Raw genomic sequence first — 8,922 nt, forward strand, 5'->3', positions numbered from 1 at the left:
TTGTTCTGTTTGACCCCACAATAGCAGTTCAACTAATTGTACCTTTATTGTGCTTTGTTCAAGGACCTCATTTATTTTTCAGGTCATCCCAAGTCATTCTCACAACAATTTTCTGAAATAAAGAGTAAATAAATCATTTCTGTTTTTATAGTTGGAGACACTAAGAAATAGAGGCAAGGTAAATTACCACAAATAACCAGTATATATCTGGGCTTGGATTAGCACTCAACTCAGGTCTTGATACTAATTCATTGCATTTGAGGGTTTCTTTTCACTTAGAAATCGGTTTCAGAATGTTCTACAAATTCAGAGTCAAATATGGTTACTTCTTTAATATGACAATGGGCTTCCCTTGTGGCTCAGCTGGTAAAGAGTCCACCTGCAGTGTGCGAGACCTGGGTTTGATTCCTGGGTTGGGAAGATCCCCTATAGAAAGGAAAGGCTACCCACTCCAGTACTCTGGCCTGAAGAGTTCCATGGAACTGTATAGTCCTTGGGGTCGCAAAGAGTTGGACATGACTGAGTGACTTTCACTTTTATGTAACAATAGTGCCCCAGCCCTGGTGTGTATAGGATTCAGTTATTGTAAACTTTTCTTTGAATTGTTTGTATATTCCAATAATGAACACTTAGTGCTTCATGCATGAATAATGCTTAGCTTTTTATGAGAAGTACTGGATGAAAGGTTTAATGTATGGGCAGAACAGATATAGTAAAGGCAATGTAAATTTAAACAATCTGTGGCAGGGCAGTATTAAGTTAATTAGTAGCACATGCTATCCCAATGGCCCACCCACTAGCCCACTTAGGACACAGCATTCAATCCCTGTCACAACCCTAGGCTAGAATTTGGCACTCTAACGACCAGCCTAAAGAGATGGCAAGGAGCATCATCAGAGAGAAAAGAGAGTCTAGCTTGGGGGCAACAAGGTATTCATCAGTTAAGGAGCTCTGTACAAAAGTAGTTTCAATGTAATCTTCTGGTTTCTGCTTCACTGCAATTAATATTCTGCAAGCAAGGCTGGTTGGATGACTTTAAGACAAAAAGAATAAAAATATGACAAGGAATTATTTTTAGACACTGGCAAACAAGGACAGAGCACCATATTTTGGAAAACTGATTCAGGCTGCTATAGAGTGAATGTATTTTTGCCTCAGAACAGCGGAAAGCCAGTTACCAAGAAAGCTGTGTTTTCCATCTGCCCTTATTTGGCTCTGCCCTCTGGGACCCATCTATAGATCGAGTTTTTTAGGCTCTCAGAAGCTGAGAGCACATCCAGTCTATCAACTGAGTGCATTGTTCTTAGCTCTCCCACACACCATAAACCTCCTTTCTCTGAACTGAAAGAGTTCTCTTTGTGCCTAGATCAGCCAAAGATCAAGATGCAGCAGTATAAACAAGAAACATTTTCTTACAGCATCAACTGTGTTGCTTTTCGCATCTCCAGGGTCAGTATTGAGTGCAGTCATGCAGGGTGTGGAAGCTGTGGGTTTGGCCAGGAGCAACATTCATTCATTCACTAATTCAGTCTACAAATATTAATTGGGCCCTTATAAGCTTCGTGCTAAATCCTAGGAATTTCAGGTTTGGGGATGATGTGGATTGAAAGGGGATAAAGATATGGTCTCAAAGATCTCACTCAGCTTCAACCATAGCAGAGAAATTTCCCAGGGTGGAGCAGAGTGGAGGCAGGGAGCATGCAAGAAGCAGTCTGATTGGCTGACTGCGGTGGGCCTCTGAATTCTCCCCTCAGTATGTGGGAGAGGTCGTGGTTAAGGGCCATGACTTCATGTGGCTCTGGTTTTCTTGGGCCCTGATAAAAACAAAACTTCAATTTAGACTCCTGACAACTTGTGACTTGCTCTCTATGTCACCCTGCTCCTGGCCTTACATGTGACAGTATTCATGCACACACTGTCACAATGAGTGTGCATGCTTCCACCCACTCAGTCATCTGGGGAGTCAGAGGGCACACAGATCAGAATTTATGTAAACACAGGCTGTTCTGCCTGACTTTTTTTCCTTCCAGGCTAAATCTGAGAAGCCATGCATGGGTAATATGAGACACAAGATATTTTACTCTTTGATTTTTCATATTGAGAGCACAGACAGTGTGTCTATTTTGACATTCATGTCTAGCTTGATGAATATTAAGTAACAGAGGGAATAAATAGCCACTCTTACATTACAAAAATCAATACTTGGCCTTTTCCTAAATAAATAAACAGGTAAGGAATTCAAGTCAATATCTATAAACTGGGAAGATTTTCCTTGTCCAATTTGAAACAAGCAATTGTACCTTTCCCAATTTTTATTGTCCTGGAAAGTTTGGTGTCTATGTGTTCCAGCTCTGGAACTCCTTGAATTGATCAACTTTATTCCAAAGGAAAGAAAATTAAGATAAAGTAATGAGCATTTTCCACATATTGAAATAATCAAAGGAAATCCAAACTTAACATGGTTAAAACCTTCAACAAATACTTGTTCAACGAATTCTCTGTGCCACGTGTCATGCTAGCTGCTGGTAATAGAGCTGTGACTAAAACAAACACAGTCTCTGCCCTCAGAGAACTCAACTAAAGAAAAAAAAAGTTAAGGAGGGAGACAAGAAGTGTGGTAAAGAATGAGAGTAACATCCTGAGACAGAAAAGGTGGGGATAAAGAGAAACTTGTACAGTCCCTTGAGAAACAGAGTCAAGTAAATGAAGACAGAGGCATACGAGTCTGTGTATAGAGAAAGAGGCTGACATACTGTGGTATTAGGGTCGAAAAATGTTAAATGCATTTCTAATGTATTGTCCATCAACATAAACAGTAAGCCTCCAGCTCTGGGCTCTGAAGGAACTATATTAATTGATACTCCAATTTATTATGTGAAGGTCTAACTTTCAAACATGAAAAGGGAAAAATAACAAAGCTGGGTTCTGACAGTTGTGAGAGTTGATACTTGAACATTTATAGGTGGCTCAAATTTTTAAAAATATTTTTTTTCTGATTAACTTCTTTAAAAAATTTTAAAAGTATAGTTGAAGTACAGTGATATTTTATATAAGTTGTTGTTCAGTCTCTAAGTCGTGTCTCTCTCTGCGACCCCATGGACTGCAGCACACCAGGCTTCCTCGTCCTTCACTGTCACTGGGAGTTTGCTCAAACTCATGTCCATTGAGTCAATAATGCCATCTAACCATCTCATTCTCTGTCACTCCCTTCTCCTCCTGCCCTCAATTTTCCCCAGTATGAGGGTCTTTTCCAATGAGTTGTCTCTTTGCATCAGGTGGCCAAAGTATTGGAGTTTCAGCTTCAGCAAGAGTCCTTCCAATAAATATTCAGGGTTGATTTCCTTTAGGATTGACTGGTTTGATCTCCTTGTAGCCCAAAGGACTCTCAAGAGTCTTCTCCAGCACCACAATTTGAAAGCATCAATTCTTGGGCACTCAGCTTTCTTTATGGTCCAACTCTCACATCCATACATGACTACTGGAAAAACCATAGCTTTGACTATATAGACCTTTGTTCTCAAGGTGATGTCTCTGCATTTTAATACACTGTCTAGGTTTGTCATAGCTTTTCTTCCAAGGAGCAAGCATCTCTTAATTTCATGGCTGTACTTACTGTCCACAGTGATTTTGGGGCCCAGGAAAATAAAATCTGTCTCTGCCTTCACTTTTTCCCCTTCTATTTGCCATGAAATGATGGGACCAGATGCCATGATTTTAGTTTTTTCTGATGTTGAGTTTCAAGCCAGTTTTTTCACTTTCCTCTTTCACCCTCATCAAGAGACACTTTAGTTCTTTTTCACTTTCTGCTATTAGAGTGGTATCATCTGCATATCTGAGGTTGTTGATATTTCTCCTGGCAATCCTGATTCCAGCTTTTGATTCACCCAGCCCAGCCTTTCACATGATGTACTCTGCATGTAAGTTAATTAAGCAAGGTGAAAATATACAGCCTTGTCATACTCCTTTCCCAACTTTGAACCAGTCAGTTGTTCCATATCTGGTTCTACCCATTGCTTCTTGACCCATATACAGGTTTGTCCAGAGACAGGTAAGGTGGTTTGGCACTCCCATCTCTTTTTTTTTCCATTTATTTTTATTAGTGGGAGGCTAATTACTTTACAATATTGTAGTGGTTTTTGCCATACATTGATATGAATCAGCCATGGATTTACATGTGTTCCCCATCCCGATCCCCCCTCCCGCCTCCCTCTCCATCCCATCCCTCTGGGTCTTCCAAGTGCACCAGCCCTGAGCACTTGTCTCCAATTTGCATCCAACCTGGGCTGGTGATAGTATACTAGTTTCAATGCTATTCTCTCAGAACATCCCACCCTCCCCTTCTCCCACAGAGTCTAAAAGTCTGTTCTGTACATCTGTGTCTCTTTTTCTGTTTTGCATATAGGGTTATCGTTACCATCTTTTAAAATTCCATATATATGCGTTAGTATACTGTATTGGTCTTTATCTTTCTGGCTTACTTCACTCTGTATAATGGGCTCCAGTTTCATCCATCTCATTAGAACTGATTCAAATGAATTCTTTTTAATGGCTGGGTACTCCCATCTCTTTAAGAGTCTTCCAGTTTGTTGTGATCCACACAGTCAAATTCTTTAGCATAGTCAATGAAGCGGAAGTAGATGTTTTTCTGGAACTCTTTTGCTTTCTGCATGATCCAATTATCAATTTGATAATTATCAATTTCATCTCTGGTTCCTCTGCCTGTTCGAAACTCAGGTGACTCAGTGGTAAAGAATCAGCCTGTCAAGCTGAGGATGCAGGTTCAATCACTAGGTCAGGATGATACCCTGGAGCAGGAAATGGTAACCCGCCCCAGTATTCTTGCCTGGTAAATCCCATGGACAGAGGAACCTGGCAGGCTACAGTCCTTGGGGGTCACAAAGAGTCACACACCACTTGGTGACTAAAACAGCAATTGTGAAAGTTACAGGTGTACAATATAGTTATTCACAATTTTTAAAGGTAATAGTCCATTTATAGTTATTATAAAATATTGGCTATATTCCTTGTGGTATATCCTTGTAGCTTATTTTGTACAGAATAATTTGTACCACTTAATTCCCTACCGCTATATTGCCCCTTCCCTTTCTCTCTCCCACTTGAAACCACTAGTTTGTTCCCTATATCTGTGAGTCTACTTCTTTTCTGTTATATTCACTAGTTTGTTGTATTTTTCAGATCCCACATACCAGTGATATCATACAGTATTTGTCTTTCTGACTCATTTCACTTATCATAATGCCCTTAAAGTCCATCCATGTTGCTGAAAATGACAAAATTTTGTTTTTATGACTGAGTAGTATTCCACTCCACATCTTCTTTAGCCATTTATCTGTTGATGGATGCTTAGGTTGTTTCTATGTCTTGTTAATCGTAAACAATGCTGCTATGAACATTTTGGTACATGTATCTTTTCAAGTTAGTGTTTTTTTTTTTTTCCAGGTATATACCCAGGAGTGGAATTTCTGGGTCATATTGTAGCTCTATTTTTATGTTTTTGACAAACCTCCATATTGTTTTCCACCATGGCTGCACCAATTTACATTCCCACCAACAGTGTAAGAAGGTTCTCTTTGTTCCACATCCTTGCTAGATAGCTCTCATTTTATTTGATGATTTGAGCTTACATCTAGAGCAACTTAAAAGAGAAAGAAAATGTGGCTCTGGCAGTCAAAACTCTCTTTCATGCCTTTAGATGTGCTAGTTATGAATTTGTTGAAATCTTATTTGACTTAAAGTGTGAAATCAGCTCACAGTAACAAAAAAGTGCTAACAGAAACATAAGCATTCGCCTATGTGTGTGTTCATTCACTCGGTAGTATCAGACTCTGTGCGACCCCATGGACTGTAGCCCATCAGGCTCCTCTGTCCATGGGATTTCCCAGGCAAGAATACTGGAGTGGGTTGCTATTTCCTCCTCCAGGGTATCTTCTCACTCAGGAATCAAACTTGAGTCTCCTGCATTGCAGGCAGATCCTGGGAGCTAGTTAGAAATGCAGACTCTCAAGCCCTGCCCTAGAATTACTGAATCAGATGCCACAATTTAACAAGATCTTAGAGAACATTTTTCTGTATGCAATTATGTAAAAATGCATTAAAATGTACAATACATTTATCTTAAAAAATTAATGTGATATTTGTGTACTGCCTTACTAATATATGCATTATAAAGCATGCAAAACAGAACATTTAAAATATGAATATGAAATATTTTGAAATAAAATTTCTTTCATTTGATCTCATATGTAAATTTATCTCTTATTTGAAACATTCCTATAAATATTTTAGTGACCATCAGCAGACGAATGGATAAGGAAGCTGTGGTACATATACACCATGGAATATTACTCAGCCATTAAAAAGAATTCATTTGAATCAGTTCTAATGCGATGGATGAAACTGGAGCCCATTATACAGAGTGAAGTAAGCCAGAAAGATAAAGAACATTACAGCATACTAACACATATATATGGAATTTAGAAAGATGGCAACAATAACCCTATATGCAAAACAGAAAAAGAGACACAGATGTACAGAACAGACTTTTAGACTCTGTGGGAGAAGGCGAGGGTGGGATGTTTTGAGAGAACAACATAGAAACATGTATATTATCTAGGGTGAAATAGATCACCAGCCCAGGTTGGATGCATGAGACAAGTGCTCAGGGCTGATGCACTGGGAAGATCCAGAGGGATTGGGTAGAGAGGAAGGTGGGAACGGGGATCAGGATGGGGAATACATGTAAATCCATGGCTGATTCATGTCAATGTATGACAAAAACCACTACAATATTGTAAAGTAATTAGCCTCCAACTAATAAAAATAAACGAAAAAAAAATGAAAAAAAATATTTTAGTGAGAACAATGTGATTGAATATGTCTCCCAATGTTGTAATGATGGTTGAACATTTTGGAATATAGCAGTTTAGGGCTTGGCTCCAATGAATGTCATAGCTGGAAACAATGTCTAACTAAGATTCATGGATCTAAATGGCTGTGGTATGACATTACCTGTGCTCAGTAAATCATGTTATTAACTTTTCATTTATGCAAAGGTTTTTATTAAAATTTGGGTATTAAATTTCTACTCTCCCTAGAATCAGTCAGTGGCTCTTGCAGAGTAAAATATTTTTACAAACTACTTCAAGCTATTACAGGCTGTTTCAGGCAAGTTTATAACATCTTGTTACATTTTTTTCTTACAACTGGGCAAATAGTGACACACAATTCTCAGCAACAAAATTACAAGAGGATAAGAAAAAATGCTCTCTCTGTGACCTATGCCTTTGAAAGACATTTCCTTTCTCACTTATTGTTAAAAAGGCATCTTTCCTTGACAGACAGACAGAGTGATGACATCAATCTTTATATTAGATATTAATGAGACAGTTTCTTTCTTTTTTTAAGATTAAAAATTAATATAAATACTAGTTGTGATGAATTATATTTCAGTCTCATAGAGTACACTCATCCCATATTAGAGATCATACTGTGTAGCAGTTTTTCCAAACCATTTTCAGTATGAAAATCTCTTGCTTTAAGGTGAAAACTTTTCTCAGGTATCACCATGATAGTGGTCATATTTTACCATTAATTGGTTGAAAAAATATTTAAAGTTTACTGTTAATTTGGCAATATTCTTTTTTTTAAATGTAAAGAGTTTTTCATTTTTTCTTCTTTTTAAAATTTAAGTATAGTTGATTAAGAATATTCTGTTAGTTTCAGGTGTACAGCAAAGTGATTCAGTTACACATATGCACATATATCTATATTTTTTATTCAGATTTCTTTCAATTATGGGTTATTAAAAGATATTGAATATAGCTATACAGTAGGCCCTTGCTATTTACCTACTTAATATATAGTAATGTGTACTTGTTAATCCCAACTCCTGATTTATCTCTCCCTCCACTTTTTCCCCTTTGGTAACCATAAGTTTGTTTTCTATGTTTGTGAGTCTGTTTCTGTTTTGTAAGTTCACTTGTATCATTTCTTTTTATATTTCACTTATAAGCTATATCATTTGATGTTTCTCTTTCTCTGTCTGACTTATTTCACTCAGTCTGACAAACTCTAGATCCGTCCATATTGCTGCAAATGGCTATTTCATTCTTTTTCCTGGTTGAGTAATATTCCTCTCTCTGTGTGTGTGTGTGTGTGTGTGTGTGTGTGTGTGTGTGTGTGTGTGTGTGTACACAACACATCTTCTTTATCCAGTCACCCGTTGATGGACATCGAACATTTAGATTGCTTCCATGTCTTGGCTATTGTAAATAGTGCTGCTACGAACATTGGAGTGCATATATCTTTTTGAATTACAGTTTTTGTCTTTTCTGGATATATGCTCAGAGTGGGATTGCTGGATCATATGGTAACTCTAGTTTTTTAAGGAAACTCTATACTGAATAACACTTTTAAAACATTTTCTTATAGAAAATTTCCAATATACACAAAAGTAGAGAATCAATTTCATGTATTGTTTACTCAGCTTCAACAATCAACACTCAATAGCACTTTAAAGAGAGTTTCTATTTTATTTCTGTCTACATACATGAGGATATTCATTGATTTATTATAGTGGCAATCCTTGGTGTTCAGCTGGATGTGGTGACTCCTTGCAGAAATGCTGCCATTTTCTACTCTACATGCATGTGGACAGATGAACAAAGCTTTGAGAACTTTTTCACTCCAGAGTCTAAAATCTTTGTGATTTAAACTAGGCCAGGAGGTGACAATATACTTGAATCATTTCATATTGGCCCCCACAGAATCACTTTTAGTAAACTGCTCTGCTTTGTGATATTAGGGACCTATACTAAGGAGTGTATCTAAAAAGCAGTCCTATGCAACAGTGACTATGTTTATTACTATGGTATGTTTTTGTGGGTGCCATTCACTATACTA

The sequence above is a fragment of the Dama dama genome, chromosome X (assembly GCF_033118175.1).
Source record: "Dama dama isolate Ldn47 chromosome X, ASM3311817v1, whole genome shotgun sequence".
Taxonomy (NCBI): domain Eukaryota; kingdom Metazoa; phylum Chordata; class Mammalia; order Artiodactyla; family Cervidae; genus Dama; species Dama dama.